Here is an 18,200-nt window from a genome sequence, read left to right as displayed (position 1 = left end):
CCATGTCTGCAAACACCAGTGGACCAGACATATCTGGCAGTTGCAGATGTTAGTGCAGACACTCCACAGTATGCACCACACATGCTTTGCACATGCAGTCGATAGGAATACAGATATATATCTAAGGACAATACACAATAATAAGCCAAAGGTAGATGTACATAGATGAGTGGAAGAGGGTGACTGTAACAAGGAGCCATCCAGGCCTGTCCCACCCAGCACACAGCCAAAGGGCCACAACCACATGAGGTTCACATGTCACTCACTGTAAATATTAGCCACCAGTATTTTATTTATTTTATTTATCATTTGTTGACCGGGAAAGTCCGACTAGGTTCCACAGAGCCTGTTTTCAGTGGAGGCCCGGGGAGAAATGCTCCAGATCACAGTATCTGTAAGCATTACAGACTATGTGGGGCATGTGCTAGCTGTGCAACATGAATGTACAAGGAAGTACTCATCTAGCAGCTGTATACACATCCCTGTGAAATGTGTGCGCCCACATGTGGTGTGTCAACCTCTAGATGAATGGGTTATGGTCCATGCACACACACTGCCCTCCCCATAGCCCTACTATGACAAGCCTGCTGAGGTCATCCACTGTGAAATACACCTTTGGGAGGGTTGTAGCCCAGTAATCTCTGTGGTATGTCCCATAACTGCATACTGCTGTAGTGTGATAAACTAGTTAGGTAGGAGTTCCAATCTCAGACATGGCAACTGTGCGTGTGTCTGTCTGTCTCTGTCTGTGTAGAGAGCAATGCTTTTTAGGGTAGTCACACTCCCTACAATTCAAATGCTCTACTCTGGCAAGACTGCTAATGTCATCCACCTAGAAATACACCTATGGGAAGGATGTAGACCAGTAATCTCTGTAATGCGTCCTATAACTGGGTACTGTTGTAGTGTGATAGAATAGGGGTCTATATCACATAGTCAAAGTGTCAAAACTTCAACTGTAAATATCGAACCCAAAAGGTCGAAAACTGAAAACTCAGAACAGCAATTTTTTTTCCCAGTGGAAAAAAATTGCTGTTCCGATACAAAACACGGAAACACACAAACACTACATACTGTTTCTAATGTGGGGGGGGGGGCTTTGCCCCTCATACCCCCCCTACTTAAATATACCAACTCCAAGATCACATCAGTGGAGGAAATAGCAAAGCCGCAGAAAAGGCCCACCAAATTATTTCCCTGGGAAAGAATTTGATGGTCCGCTGCTTCGTTATTTTTAGACTTCCAACTTCCCAGTCAAAGTTATGGCATTCGGACATTTGTGCATTCGGACTTATGATATACACCCATAGAATAGTTAGGTAGGAGTTCTATTGCCTGAACTGGCAACTGTGTGTGTGTGTGTGTGTGTGTGTGTGTAGAGAGCAATGCATTTTAGGCTAGTCACACTCACTACAATTCAAATGCCCTACTTTGGCAATCCTGCTGATGTCATTCACTGTGAAATACACCTTTGTGGAAGGGGCAATCCAGTAATCTCTGTGGTACATCCTATAACTGCATCATGCTGTAGTGTGATATAGAACTCTGGTAGGGGTTCTATCCCCACACACAGCAGTTGCGGATGTTTTGTGTGTGTGTCTATGTTTGTGTAGGGAGCAATGCATTTTAGGCCAGTCACACTCACTACAATTCAAATGCCCTACTTTGGCAATCCTGCTGATGTCATTCACTGTGAAATACACCTTTGGGGAAGGGGCACTCCAGTAATCTCTGTGGTGCATCCCGTAACAGCATCATGCTGTAGTGTGATATAGAACTCTGGTAGGGGTTCTATCCCCACACCTGGCAGTTATGGATGTTTTGTGTGTGTGTCGATGTTTGTGTAGGAGCAATGCATTTTAGGCTAGTCACACTCACTACAATTCAAATGCCCTACTTTGGCAATCCTGCTGATGTCATTCACTGTGAAATACACATTTGGGGAAGGAGGCCTTCAGTAATCTCCGTGGTGCATCCTATAACGGCATAGTGCTATAGTGTAACATACTAGTTAGGTAGGCGTTCTAATCCCAAACATGACAGGTGTGTGTGTTTGTTATTCGTATCTATACAGATATACATATCGACATACATAAATGCATTTGTATATGTACATACATATACAAATAATCACCCAGATATATACATGCACAGAGCAATATATGTCTACACATATACAGACAGAGATACATATGCACATATACGTATGGATATCTACGTATATTTTGACAGTAGTAGGTATATCAGAATAGATATGTATGCACATATAGTTATTGATACCTACATATATAGGCATAGCTGTACACATGGGATGTGCATACATATATAGCTATATATACATATATGTATATGGGAGTGCTACGGAATCCTGAAAGCCCAAAGTCCTGAAGACCATCGGGGTGAGCTGCCTTAAGGTATATGGATGTACATTACCATACAATCCACCTTGCTTAAATGCAGGTCTACTGCCACCTGCCATACAGACTGTTCTGTTTGTCAGTGTGCTGGTGATGGTGTCAGTTGTGCCTTGTTATGTAACAGTTACATCCCATTGTGTCAACTGAGGTCTTCACCCCCTAGGGATTGTCTACAGAGTGTAGCCAGGGGCTGCTGAACTATACACCTGCATTACTTAGTGTTGATTGTTTGGTATCCTGTGGCCCAGTCTGTCTTTACTATTGTACTAACTGATGGCCTTGGCCTGGACAGCAACATGTGTTGACTTTTCCAGACTACTATATTAGTATAACTGTTTCACAGTTGCATTACTCAGTTTATATGGATGTCTGTGTCTAAACAGCTATATGACATGGCATATACAACTGTAATAGTACACAAATAAAGCTTTTCCATTTATGCACATCTGTGTGTGGTGTTATATCCTTTGATATCTCTGTGGGTATATGTTGCAGGCAATGAATGTCATTTGTGTGGGTGGCTCATACAGTCGCCAGCTGGTAAGGTGGTAACTGTAGGAATAGTGGCTGTTCCATATTGTGTGCACGTACTACATATGTAACCTACTGTACATATCTCTGCATGTGGCATGTGTAGTTACATATATATCTATAGATATATGTATGCATATATGTATATCTCCATATATGTGTCTGTGTATATGTATCCTAGGGATGCCCATGTTGTGTCAGGTCCTGGTTATGGGATCTGCAACACTTGGTAGTGTATTGCAGGGCAGACATGTTTGGCTGTGGTGGGGATTATACCTATTCTTACAAGACATATACTGTTTGGGACCTCTCAACTCCGTTAATGGTGCATGTGGACATATATGTTTTAGTTATTTTCCCATTATCTACAGATGTATGTCCATATATACCTATATAGATATTTATATCTGCTTACATATATGTAACTTGCTGTGTATATTTTGTCATATAGGTGTAGACATATATATCTATAGATGTAGGCATTTGCATGTATATATGTTCATATATATTTTTATATATATATATATATATATATATATATACATATATAGATAAGTTGTATCTGTTTAGATAATGATATATTTACACACACACATACATCTAAATGTTGGAATACATTCTCTGTACTGTTGAATGACTGGGCTGGATGATATATTTTTGAAAACATCAGGGTTATGTATATCTGACATGGCTTAGTGGTAAATCACTTTGGCTATGGTGTGCAGGGTCCTTGTAGAGGCTATTTTGTTGCTGGGCAGAACATGTCCCATTGGATACAGAGTGATTAAGGCACTTTAAGCAGCTGTAAGTGGGTTTGCGTGGAGGTAAGCACTGCTAACTTCAGTTACAGTTTCTTATACTCGGTTAGCTTCTAAATTGCTTAACCTGTGTAGGCATTACTTACCTCCATGCAAACAGGTATAAACCCGCTTACTCCCACTTACCCCCACGCTAATTTCTTTAAAAGAAAAGAAAAAGGGGTTGCTAAGAAAGTGGTGAAAAAAGGGGCACAAAGAGGGAAAGACAGTGGGGAAATAGCCAGGGATATGCAGGAAGGGTGTAGGGAAGGTCCATAGCTGCCCATTTCATCTACAGCAACAGCTGTGCATACACACTGAATTTGGAGGTAGATTTGGACACTCAAACCCCTGGGAGGGGGTGAGGACAACAAAAATAAGTTGTGATGCCAATTAGACCGGATTACATGTGTCCAGTGGACACGTGTGCAAACTGGACAGCTATCTATGGGGCGAGATTTTTTGTGGGAACAGATTGCCCTTTTTTTTTCAGGTGAGAGTGGAATGTTGGGGAGGGGTAGTAGGTATATTTGGGGAGGTAGGTTGGGTAGTTTAACAGATAAGACAAACAAGACGCATACAGGGGCGGCATATGGCACATGTGGGGGGTAAACACCTTGATGAGGAGGGGTGTTGGAAAATCAGAAGCCCACAAGCCCCCTAGTGGAAACAGTGGGACTGAGGTTCCCACCCATGGGCAGTCACCACTGCACCTTCACAGCCCCGAAGGTGGCTGTGCTGGGGGCTGAGTCGCAGAGCCAGGCTGACTCTCTAATCGTGACATGCGGCCCTCGAGCTAGCATAGAATATCACCAAACCGCTGGCTGATCTCTCTCTATGCATCACGACCCCGAGCTGGCGACGGGTGACAGGTGCCTGTCCGCGCTCACTCCCGGGGGGGTGAGTCCCATCCCCTGAGGTGGTTCTACCTGAAGGTGGTGCAGGACCAATGGACAGGGAGTTCCCGGGTTGGGCCCCAGACATGCTGGTGCCCGGTGCCATGGCCAGTTGAGGTGGGACAGGTGGGTCCACTGGGACCGGCCTTCCCAAGCATGCTATAGTGTTTACATTTCATCATCATATGTGGGTTAGTAATAGTCAACACATTCCAGGGTTAGGTATTACAGCATGCACAGATATTTACATTAACCCAGGCACCAGATACGGAACAGTTGCATAGCAAACAGAACACATGCATATATGGGACCACAGTGGTAATAAGAACAGCTGCAGGTACATTGATGGCACCATGCCACCAATGTTGGAATAATTCAATATAGCACATGCATAGGAACCATTAAAATATTTATCAAACAATTGGACATTATCAGAACATAGGTGTCATTACATACCAGTTGGGGTGGGTATGTTGATTATGGTTGGAGATATGGTGGGGAGGAGAGAAAGATGTAAATTAACAACTAGTATATTCCCGTAGTCCACATTACTTTCCTAGTCAGTGCTGTTATATGCACCTTACACGTCTTACTACACTACCCTACAGCCTTAGTTTGGACAGTGATATGACTGTTGTTATCATTGCACATGAACGGGTTTTACCTGCAGTATACACCTCTTACCTGGTATACCTGTGGAGGGAATGTTTGTTAGCACTAACTAACTGTTTCTACACATACTCCCAGATTCCGGGTTGATGTTGTGCACATAGCTATCCAACTCTTTCTGCACAGACTCTGGCCATGTGTTGACCACATGCTGGTGTGCTGGGACATATCTAGATTATTGCCCTCTTCCACCTTTAGTGACCTGACACACACATATACATGCTTTCCTACACAGTTATATTATGTAGCACAGTGTGGGTGACAGTGACCAGTGATACTTTATTATTCAGAGAAACTGCAACACTCTCAATTCCCTATAATACCAGAGTGAACAGTACCAGTACAGGTTATAATGGTCTTTATTTGTCAGCACAGTGTTCATATCTGACGTACCTGTGGGAGCAATGTTTGTTAGCACTACCTGACTGTTGCCACACAAAGTTCCAGATTACACATTAGTATTATGCACATACATGTCACTCTGTTACAGTACATACTCTGGTCACAGCTTGACAACATAGGATTGTAAATATGACATACTTGAAATATTACTCTCCTAACAGTTTTGGGGGATGCTACAGTGACAGGTGTGTTCTCATATATGTTTGACAATCACTTGTATTCCCTGTATGCTGGCTAAACATCTGGGATCATTCCACAGACTTATCAGGGGGACAGGCAGCAGATATAAGCCCATATACTGGACATTTTGGCCTCATCTGTACAGTTGTGGGGTATGATTCTGTATGCAGCCTACTTCCACTCCCAGGATTCAGTCCATAGCTTTGTCTGCTACAACTTAAACACTGTCCATCACAGTTGTGTCTGCTATATAAATATTGCTGTATATCTACTTTCTGTCTTATTAATCCCCTGTGCTTTTGCATACAACACTTTTATACAGATTTCCTAGACAGTTATATGTTGTAGGACAATGTGGGTGACAGTGATGTATAATACTTCATTATTTTGAGTAACTGCATCTGTTAAAATGCCATATAATACCAATGTGAACAGTACCAGTACTGGGTATCATTCTTGTAGTGTTGGTATTTGACAGACCTGTGGGAGGAATGTTTATTAGCACTACCTGACTGTTCCCACACACAGTACCAGATTCCACATTACTATTATGCACATACATCTCACTCTTTTACTGTACACACTTTGACCACAGCTTGACAAGTTGGGGTATAAATGGGACATACATGGCATCTTAGTCTCATAAGGTTTTGGGTTGTTGCTAGTGTGCCAGCTTTGTTCTCATAGATGCGTGTCAATCAGTTGTATTGCCTGTTTGCTGCCTATATGTCTGGGATCATCCCACTGATTTCCCAGGGGAGCAAGTGGATAGGCAAAAGATATGGGCCACTTTAATAGACATTCTGGACATATCTGTACAGTTGTGGGGTATGATTCTGTATGCAGACCACTACCACTGGCAGGATTCGAACCATGGCTGTGTGAGCTAAAAAAGCAACGGTTCAGATCTCAGTTGCATGTGCTATTTGGCTTTTGTTGTCTGCATTTTCCCTATTTACTGTCTATGTGTCTCTCAGTTGTACTAAATTGCCACTGGGGATTACAGCTGTCATATACATGCATTCCTACACATTCAATTTATGTTGCAAGGTGTGGATAACAGTGCTTACTACAACAGTACTATTACATGATTGCAAATCTACATTACCATATGATACCAGAATATACACATGCAGTCCAGCAGTTAGACCTTTTTTGTCAGGCTATTATACTTTTATTGACATACAAACGATATGGGACTCTTCCTGCCATATTCTGTAGTGTATGCAGTACTTGCCTTGGACAATACAGGTTTTATACAGGCAATTCATTTACTACTGCTTTTAGATTTAATTCCTACGACAGTAAATGCATGAGTATTACTGACCTGCCTTGAGTCGCAACCTCGCCAGGCGACTGATGTGGGCCTCCTGGTTCGCGGTCCGCACCTTTGCAGCTGTGGGGGACATAAGAGGAATATTTTGCCATACCTATCCATGATATACCTGAGCTGGCAATTATTACACACATACTGAGGTGATACTTACACATTACTAGAACATCCCTTGCTGCTCTAGCCTCTTGGAGCCACTCCTCCCAGAGGTCCCCCCTTACACTGCTTCAGGTTGGCATAGTGATGCCTGACCTGCTCACCAGTTCAGGGTATGCCAGTGGCACTGATGATGTCGTGGACGAGATGGTCCCAGGCCTCTGCCTTATATTGGGAGCCCTGGTACTGGACCTGCAGCAGTCTCTGATCATCGTATTTGACAAGGAGTCCTGCCATGTCCTTGGACCCCTGGATGCACCAGCGCTGCGCCCGGAAGTGCACACCTTCTTCCCTTACTGCCACTGTGCCTGCAAGGGGAAGTTACAACCAGTTATGAGATGTATTCCTGCCTCTTGGGTTTAAGTAGGGCCAATTTCCCACAATTTTCCTTGATTGGCCGGTTTTGAAAAGGCTAATCTATGGACAAACCTGCTTACCTAGGGTTGGCATTATTTAAAGGAATACAAAACTGGGCACATTGAGTTAGCTGGTCTACACATTGCTTACACCTCCTAAGCTGGTCTGTGCAGTACTTAATGTTGCTTACATTAGATTTTGCATTATAATTCCTTTTTGGCATTGAGTTATTATTCATTACACTTTATATGTATGCCTGGTATCCATGATTCATATGTACGCACACTGTATGGGGTCCTTGTGTTTTACTGGGGACGTCAACACTCTATTACAATTACACCTGACTTCTGGCCTTACTGCTGTACTACAGTTCACATATTTATGTTATGCAGTTGGTTAAGGCACATATGTCTGTATACTGATTCCTTTCACAGGTTCAGTTTGGTTTTACTATGGTGAAGACTTGTTTACTGATACCTCATTCTTCTGTACTTCTGTCATGGCTTGGTGGTTAACAACTGTGACTATGGTGTATAGGGTCCTGGGTTAGAGAACTGCAAGGCTGTCTATTTTCTTGATGGTCAGAACAAGGGTCGTTGGATACAGAGTGATTAAGGCACTTTTGAGCATTTATAAGCATGTTTGCATGGGTTTGCGCAATGGTAAGCACTGCTAACCTGTCGTTAGATCTACTTACAGAGAGTTAGCTTCAAAATTGCTTAACGAGTGTAGGCATTGTTTACCGCTGCACAAACAGGGTTAAAGTCCCTTACTAGTGCTTAAATATGCTTACTACTGCTTATTGGTGCAGCTGCTTACTACTGCTTTATTTATTATGACACTGACTCCTCACATGTGCATTTACTGCAGTACTCCAGTTCATAAATATATGTTATTTAGTGGGTTTTGCAACATAAATATTGATCATAATGTGCTTTGCCATGAAAAATGGAATGTGCTACAGTGGGACTCGAACCGGGAATGCCTGCTCATAAGGCAAATGCTCTGCCCACTACACTATTGCTATGCTGCTTCATTTGCATATATCTTCCTTGTTATCCTCTTCAGCCATTTAAGCTGCATTAACCCTAGCTAAGCGATGGGCACACCCGTGCACCTATGGTTAGCTTTAATGGGATTTTTATACTAAATAAATAAATAAATAAATAAAGGGTTAATTCATTTAATTTATGTATACTGTTACTGTTGTAGACAAGGGGGACTGTTGGTGTGGATATGTGGACATCTTTGAGCCGTCTTGCTCATTTCTGACCCCTTTCTGCTGCTCTTCATTGCAGGGGCGTGTATATTGTGAGAGTTCTGCTCTCAGACACGCCCCCTGCACTCTTACATGCTCCATGTAAGAGTAGACGCTCAGGCAGGGCGCCTCATTACTATGCATGGTGTGCTGCCATCCTACTCCTAAACGGCTGCCTCCATGCAGGACTAAGCTAGTCCTGCACGGAGGAATAGTAAATCTGGGGGCTTGAACGTGTAAAAGAAACATAATGACAGCAGGCATGGGTATATATTTTCTGTCTGCTGAGAGGTCTGTTCTTGCATTAAGACTTGGTAAACTAAGTGATGTTTTATTTGCAAATGGCATGTGGAAAGCTTGGAAAAGAACCGGTATAGTGGTGTGTATTGCTTTTTTTAAATGTGTGCTCTCAGCAAAGAGTAATTAGGGACTGTGAGATGGCATGAAGTTCTAACACATGTACTAGCTATTGAAAATGTGGACATTATGAGTTATCAAATTACCAGTTACCCTAAATTTAATTTGCCATGGCTTGCATCTTTAGAAAAGACCTACTCGTTTCACGTATCCTGCAACCCCAGCATTATTCTTATGTTTCCCTGTACAGCTGCATGTGTTGATCACAGGCTTATTTATGCACTTCCATAATTTCAAAACACATTTACACTCATTTTCTATAAAATGCAAGGACTCATACTTTACAGAAACAGAAGTGTAAAATGTGTACAAGATACATAGGATAAGTTTGCAGAATGCATATGTGAGGGATGTAGACAGCATATGGGTTGGATGGAGGCTGAACCTATGCAGGATGCATATGTGAGGGGTGGAGACAGCATATGTGTTGGTCAGAGGCTGAACTTATGCAGGATTCATATGGGAGGGATGCATGTGGCATATGTGTTGGATGGAGGCTGGACATATGCAGGATGCATATGTGAGAGATGTAGACAGCATATGTGTTGGAGGCTGAATGTATGCAGGATGCATATGGGAGGGATGGATGTATCATATGTGTTGGATAGAGGCTGAATATATGCAGGATACATATGTATGGGATGTAAGCTAAATGTGGAAGAGAGGCATGCAGGTAACATATGCATAAGATGGATGCTGAATAAATGTGTGGAAAGCACATATGAAAGATATACACAGCATGTGTGGCTTTTAGGCTGAATACGTACAAGATGCCTGTGTGAGGCTGGTGTGCATGTAGCATGTGTGTGGAATGCAGGCTGAATGTTTGCAGAATGTACATGTGAAGGATGCAAGCATTGTGTGTGTGTAATACAGAAACTGAATGTGTGTGGATTGCAAATGCGAAATGTGAGTGTGTGTCTGTGTGTGTTGTGTGTGTGTATGTGTGATATAGGCTGATTGTGTGCAGGAATCTTATATGAGGCATGCATGCAGTGACAGGGATGTGAGCTGAATGTATACAGCATGAATGACTGAGGCATACATGCAAGAAGTGTGTGTGGGATGCGTGATAAATGTGGTTACATAAGTGTAACATGCATGCAACATGTGTGCAATACACAGGTTACATGTGCTGGATGCATATGTGAGGGGTGTATGCAGAGTGTGTGGGGGGGAGTTGTGGGCTGAATGTTTGCAGGATTCATATGAGAGAGAGAGATGGTTGTAACAGAATGTGGATACAGGGTGAATATGTGCAGGATGCATGGGTGAGGGATGCAGGCAGCATGTGTATAAGATGTAGGGTGAATAGGTCCAGGATGCACCTGTGAAAGATAAATGCAGCATGTGTGTAGAATGCAGGCCGAATGTGTGTGGAATACATATGTGAAGCATGCTTGTAAACCATATAAGCAGCATTTGTATGGGATTCATATTGAATGTGACTGCTTAAGAGAGGCATGCATGCAAAATGTGCATGGTATGCAGATTATATGCACACAGGATGCATCTTGCATGCTAGCAAGATGAAAGCTGCCTACATGAAGAATGGCTGAGTATTGGGTTCAAACTAAATGTGTGCAGGATGCATAAGGTATGTGCGAAGGATGCATGCACATATATGCAGGATGCAGACTGCATGTTTATATTATGAATCTATTTTGTGTACACTCTACATATTTGAGGATACATGAATAAGTATATGTGCAGGATGTTGGCTGCCTTTATGGAAAATATACGGAGCATGTGAGTGTGAGATATAGGCTGAATGTGAACAGGATATACATTGTATGCACACAGCATGCATATGTGAGAGATGCATGCAGCATGTGCGTGCAGAGCTGGCTCATGGTCAAATGGGGCCCTAGGTTGGGTAACAGGAGTGGATCACCTCCCTGCAGCCATGCCAATGTCTCATTACTTGTTTGCCTCTCCTCATTAACCCTAAAACATTGTTCAAAATGTACTATTTCTTTTTCTACTTCTAAAATTATCACAGAGATTTGGATTTAATTTAAACTATTTCAGCGTTTGCAGCAAAAACACTGACAGCTATTTGCTAACAAAAAAATTACACTGAAAACAGACTCACATGTATTGAAAATGCAGCTAATAATCCATTAAACTTCAAAACATATTCTGGGACTCACAGATAAATGGATTATAGTTAAAAAATAATTGGCGCCTTTGTGAAGGAAGTAGTTATTCAAAAGACAATTGTGTAACACATTTGCTGACAGCTTGATGCAGCCCACTGGATGCAAGTGCCCCTTTTCAGGAGCAGCGTAGCAGTACTGTTTAGTGAAGTGGTCAGAATCACATAGCAGACAAATGCAGATTGAGGGAATCAAATCCTGCAGTACATAAATAGCTAATAGCCTTAATCATCTGCATCAAGTACTAAAGTGTTGCAGTCCGATGTAATGCATTTCACACCTGTCCAGATTTTCACAGAATATTCTGATTTTTGCAGCATATGTTTGGACTGTTCCTCGTAAAATTTGTGGTTTTCTAACAAATCAGTGATAACTGAAGTCACTAAACAATTACATAAATGTGAGTTTCAGACTTCATATCTTGCAGAAAATGTATGTTAACACAAATCATGTTATTCTAGCAACCTCCTAAGTTTGTAAGAGCAATATTTACACCCTGCCTGTATTTTCCAGATTTCTTTCGCTAACAGGTAGAGAAGTGTGACTTCATGTTGATCAGTTTATTCACAGCCAAATAATAAACATAACGTCAAACAGTCAGCAAAACAAGGAAAGCAAGGAATGCACCCAAAGAACGTCTCAGCTGATGATGTTCCTGTCTACTACAATCAATTCCTTCCATTATGCCATAAATACTGTGCGTTGCAGGAGGCAAGCATTTATATACAGTATACATACACACAACCATAAATTACACCCATTTGCATGACTGTGCACCTCATATATCTGCTGGAAAACAAGTGAATGAATACATTCATAAATAATTGCCAGAAACCTATTGCAAACCCCCTAAGTCTTCCCAACTTCTTTTTTTAAACATCTTTATTGAATTATCACTTGTGACATAGGCAAACTTATGTTTATATAAAAGTAATCAAACCATATTAACAAGTTCATAGTTATAAACATTATATACCACATATATTGTTCTATATGATATAATCAAACAAATGTTACATAAATTGTTCATTTCCTGCCTTCTCAAACCACATTCCTCTTCCAAAACATTTGCTGCACGTATTGTTCCCACAACTTTGTTTTTGTCTATGTAATTTGCTCCTACTCTATTCTAAAGATCTCACTTTCTGTCCTTTTATCTCTGTTACAGTATTCACTACTTCAAGCATAGTTGGTTTAGACTTTAATTTCCATTTTCTAATTGTCAGTTTTTGGCAGCCACCAGAATTAAACTCATCAATGCCTTATTATGCCTAGGTAATTCAGATTCTGAAAAACAAAAAGAAAGCAACTTCTACTACAGATGACAGCAAGAAAGAGGCTTGAACATTAATTAAGTGCTTTTGGTCTTTTTTATAAGAAGTTCTTCAGAAATAAAACCTATCTTTCATATCCACATTTAAAATTGAAGTTTTTACAATAAAAAAGAACGAAAGCATTTAATTAATGTTCGAGCCTCCTTCTTGCTGTCAGCCGTAGAAGTTGCTTTCTTTTTGTTTTTCAGTTTAAAAGTGTTTTACACCATGAATGTTTGTGCCGTTCAGATTCTGTATCCCAGCTCAAAAAATCATTTCCTTAGTTAACCTCATTTATTTACCCAGTATTCCAGACTTCTTAGCTCAAATCAGAGACTAAGACCAAAAAAATTAGAAACAGATTTTAAATGTTTCTCTTATGTACTTAGAAAGCTGCTAAAATAAAAAAAAACTTTGAATCAGTAATCGTTTTTTGAAGGATAGAAAATCTGAAACTCATGCCTGTCATTATTTGACGATTGCAATCCATAATAATTTTTTAAAAGGAACGCACACCAAAAAGTACTCCACTAAAATAACACCCAAAATAGCACATACAGCCACACTGTTTGGACCGTCAACTACAAAGCCCATAAGGCAAGCCAACACACTGCCCAGTATTTTAATCATTGGAGACTCATTTGGGACACACACACATATCCCATTCACCAGGCTTAATAAGGAGAAAATCACAGTCAGTTGTCTATCAGGGGAATGGATCCCCCAAATCATTCACACACTCAAGTCAATAGACCACAAGTATCAGTATGATTCAGTCATAGTCCATGCAGGTGTAAATGACCTGTGACATACCTCACTGGACTGTATGTGGAGAGGCATTATGGAGCCCTTGGAATATGTGTCCAGGCTGCTATGTGCCTAGCACTGCGCAGCATTCTACTGTCACAAAGGAGGAGGTCACAATATAAACAAAAGGTGATTGGCTTCAATATCTGGCTTAGTTTCCTGTGTAATTTCAAGGGGATACAATATTTGTCAGCATGGGAGGATATGGTCAACAGACCTTGTTATCGGTTAAAACAATGTTCTTTTCATAGTGCTTTTTTAGGCAATGCCAAACTGACAAACCTTCCAGTACAGCAAAACCACCTGAAGAGACTCTAAAGGTGCTACTGATCAAAGCCAGGAGCTTTATAAGAAACTCTACTCCCTCCAGGCTCACCTCACCCTGGAGAAAGTGGTCATTTATGCAGTTACTGAGACATGGTTTAAAGCTGTGAACACCCGATAGTACAGGACTACAATACCTTCCACACATTCAGGCCAGCTACTGCTTAGGCAGGAAACAGACATGGAGGTGACAATCTATATCGATGACAAACCCACCTAAAGACTAGTCAAATAGGATGACACACTTGAGGTTCTCCGTGTATAGAATTCTATAGGCAAAGTATTAGATCATATCCGTACAAGCTATAGGTCACCAGCTATGACCCAAGAAATTCATAACTCGTACTTGGACTTACTGGAGGCTATCAACATTCAACCCAATACCATATTCCTGGGTGACTTCAACTACCTCGTTATAAACTGGCATACTTACACAACCCATACTTACAGGCCCAGAGACTCCTGGAGTTTGTAAACACAAACACCTTGGACTAGATAGTCCACATGCCTACTAAGGGTGCAAACACACCTGATTTGTTGCTCACAAACATGGGGGAATGTGACTTCAACTACCCCATTATAAACTGGCATACTTACACAAGAAATGAGGTTAGATCACAAAGCTGTTTCCTTCATAACAATAATCAGTTCTGTGAACCCGGCTAGCCCTGCAAGATTTAGGAACTATTCAAAGGCAAACTTCCTACTACTAACTGATAACCTGTCAAAATTTCAAGCCCACCCCCCTCCAAACCCTGAAACACTGCTAGCTGTTCAGAATTTTGCAGAGAATCCCTGTACATTCATGTCAATAAATACATAAAGACAGTTATGCCTAACAGAAATATGCCCACAACTAACCCAGAAAAACAAACCACCCTGGTGGAATCCAAATATAAACAGGTTGTACAGCAAAAGAAAAAAGTCATAACGACGATTAGGACTTTCTACACCTAGTATAATAAAAATGCTCTCATCAATCTAAATAAACAACTAAAAGGGCAAATTAAGTCGACTAAAGCCAAATTTGAGAAAGAGATAGCTTGCCAGGCAATGGATAAACACAAGACTTTCTTTAGCTATGTCCAAAACCTCAAAGGCAGCAAGCAGCAGTGTGCAAAAATGATTGTAAATAGAGATACCTACATGGAGCAGGAAGATCCAGTAAATCTGCTGACCAACAAATTCATCTCCAATGTTACCCTCTCTCTCTCTTCAGGTCACACCCCAGGATATAACATCAACTGCTTTCCCCCAACTACCACTAGGTAGCAGGTCCTAGATGTTCTCTCTAAGGCCAAATCACTGCACTGATGGGCCCTGATAACATCCCAGGAAGCCTCCTAAATAGCTTGAAATATGAGCTATTGGGGACACTGGAGTCACTGTTTAACCAGACCCTCCAGACAGAATTCTGTGTCATGCGAATGGGGAACTGCAATGGCCATTCCTCTGCACAAGGGCACACTATGAATGGACCCAAGGAACTACAGCCCCTTAAGTCTGACTAGTCCCATATGTAAAGCTATGGAAACAATTAAAAAGGACATAGAGAACCTTCAAACAGTGGATCTAACCCAGTTTGATTTCGTCAAGGGCAGATCATGCTTACTTAACCTTGCAGACTTGTTTGAGAAGGCCACCAAGACAATAGGTTTAGGTAAAATGGTGAATACTGCCCATCTTGACTTGGTAAGTCATTTGATACAATACCTCACTCAGGCACTGTAAACAAACTCATGCATATAGGTAAAAATACCTATGTTACACATTGGATGGCCAGGCGACTCTCAGCTAGGACTCAGAAAATTAGGATAGGGGAGACCACCTCCACAAAGAGGTTGGTCAAAAGTGAAGTCCCTCAAAGTTCTGTGCTGGGTTCTTTTTATTCTTTTTAGCATCCACTTCTTAGAAGCCAAAGTCAACATCAAGGGCCTCCGGGTGACCAGGTTTGCAGTTGATTGCAAACTAGGAGCAGTCATAGAATTCCCCAAAGCCTCTAACATCTTACATGAAGGACTAACACAGGCAAATGACTTGTGCCAAAGCTACTTCTTAAAACCCAATGTCAAGAAATGCATAATAGTACATGTTGGAAAGTCAGCCTCCCTAGGAAATTACCTCACCATTAACTTACTCTTAAGAGTAGAAACAGTAGTCAGGGATTTGGGTACATAGTCAGGTAGTAAGCTGGCTTTTGACCTACATGTGTCTAAGGTAGTAAGGAAATCATTCTATGATAATCAACTTATAAGCAAGGGCATGACATCTAGGTGCATAGATTGTTCCATTGTATTCGGTCCTCATCAGGCCAGTCATTGAGTACAATGTCTCCTTCAGTATGTACCTGACCAGGCACGTGCAACATATGAAACAACCAGTGATGTTCGCCATAAAGAATACAGGGCATAAACAGCATGTTCTGTGCAGATCACCTCAAAGCCCTATGTTTCCAACAGACTGTTGAGAGGCGATCTATGCCTGGCATACAAGGCATCTTTGGGTCCCACTCTGGTGGCCTGTTGTATATCTGCAAAATGAATAGCATCAGAATTACTTGATCTAGGAATTTAAAGTTTGCTTGTGACATAAATAGGATATGTTGGTGGGACAGGTACGTGTCCCAGAGAATACACCTTCTCTGGATCAAGTCTCCCATCCACATGGAGCAGCTCCTCCCTAACCCTATTCAAAAGAAACCTGGACCAGTGGATGGGAAATAGGAAATAGATTTCAGGTCTAACACCTCTATCTCTAATAGAGAGAGGTAGATTGTAAATCTTTCCCCTAGTTTACATGTTGTTGTTGTTCCTTCGGCTTTTCCCGATTAGGGGTCGCCACAGCGGAACTCCGGTCCACTAATGATTGGCAGTAGATTTTCACGGTGCTGAGGTGCCAGCTCAATGCCCAACCATCAATGAAGGCATACCTATTCACGCATGTCTTTCAAATGCCACTTGTCTGCGGGGAGGACATATCCCCTTCATATAACCTCTAAGGCACACAAACTTGAGGGATACAATTGGGATGCTTAGCTAGGCTTATAAAGGCCCCAATAATTGTTAGCTTAGTAGAGACCTATGAATTTATGACTTTGCTCAGGAATTCTGGACAAAGCTAAATTTTAAATTACATTTTATTTCATTTTATCTATTTGATAACCAGATAAATCCATTATACACAGTGTACCTTTGTAGGGATGACCCAGGTGCACTGTTTGAGTGACTTACTAAAATGCAAACAGAAGGCAAGTGGAGGTGGAAGGATTCAAATCAAATGCTTCCAACTAAAGGAAGCAGTTTGTTAATAGCTTAGAGACTGAAGTGACAGACACCCCTAATTAACCCAGACAGCAAGTATGAAACTCTGATGAGTAGTATTATTGATTAACTGGCATCCTCAGTGATTTGTCAGAAAATGAAGGTGTCAAAAATGGTCCGGCAGCTGGCTCAGTGGATTAAGGCTCTAAGCTCTTAATGAACTGTTTCATGTAGTCAAGAACACAAGGTTTGATTCTTTGTAGTTCAATTTGCCTACTATGTGACTTTGCGTTAGTCAATTAACAAGACAATGAATAAATGTGATACTCCAGTGACTGGTATTACTCATTAACAGTGATCGCCAATGATTTACTTAACCTGAAGTTTCTGTGTATCTGTAAATCCATCGCAGTCATCCCAGTCTTCTGTAATTCATACTATTGTATGTGAATATAATTCATAGTGAATGTAGAACGTGTAATCATAGGGGGAGGGGGTACAGGAGGGCACATACACAAGTATACCATTCTGCAAAAAATGACAATTGCACAGAAGGAAAAAAAAACAGCTGTTCAGTAAAACTGTTATATCCTCTATGCACTGAAACAGTGCAAAGTCTCATATCCCAGCCATTTGCACTCTCTGCAATCTCTTCTGTGAATAAAGGGAAGCAAATCTACTGTTCATACTCTCTTTGCTGCAGAAAACAAAGTGCTGAGGTCCATATTCAGGGAAAATGTCCTCTAACTAATTCCCACCTGATCTCCATCAGTGCTGAAATCTCCATGCAGCTGACATCCTCCTGATCTCCTCCTGTGCTCAAGTAAATTTTCCTGAGTAGTAGACATGCTGACTTCTTCCTGGCTGATATGGAAGTAGAAAGTTCTACCAAATCTCCTGTGTGTACATGCTTCTGGGCTGGCA

Source organism: Protopterus annectens, chromosome 9.part0 (genome assembly GCF_019279795.1).
Source record: "Protopterus annectens isolate FY-2018-M chromosome 9.part0, PAN1.0, whole genome shotgun sequence".
Lineage (NCBI taxonomy): Eukaryota > Metazoa > Chordata > Ceratodontiformes > Protopteridae > Protopterus > Protopterus annectens.
This window is presented reverse-complemented; position numbering follows the sequence as displayed.